Genomic DNA, 523 nt, shown 5'->3' with positions numbered 1-523 from the left:
CAGAGGGCTGGGGCTGGACCTCTTCTCACAATTCTCCTGCTCTCGCCACTCTTTTGAGGTGCACCAACAAAACAGAAGAATGGAAACAAACTGATGGACAAAGCAAAAAAAGGGCTGTTCCTGTTAGGTGCCCTGCCGAAACATAACACAGATCAACGGAAACGTAAATCATCAAATAAGAGTGCAACTAAAGCGGTCAATAAAGCATCCCAACCCCTGCGGTGTCCACAGGGCACGGAAGTCTCCTGGTCTTGCCATGTCAAATAATGGATTAATCGATATGTTAATGGCACCATCGGGTCATTTTATCAAAGAAACATTTTATTAGAGTATTTGTAGTTTTTATAATAACACATTAACAGCAACATAAACATGGTACATAAAACATTTCCATCCCCATCACAGTCTTCGCTCCGCCAATCAATGAAACAATAGCCTTCACGGCTAATCCCGGCTCTGGGTCACTGTCCGTGTGGAGTTTGCACATTCTTCCCGTGTCTGCGTGGGTTTCGCCCCCACAACC

Source organism: Scyliorhinus canicula, chromosome 10, assembly GCF_902713615.1.
Source record: "Scyliorhinus canicula chromosome 10, sScyCan1.1, whole genome shotgun sequence".
In the NCBI taxonomy this organism is placed as follows: Eukaryota; Metazoa; Chordata; class Chondrichthyes; order Carcharhiniformes; family Scyliorhinidae; genus Scyliorhinus; species Scyliorhinus canicula.
Note: the sequence above shows the minus strand (reverse complement) of the source record.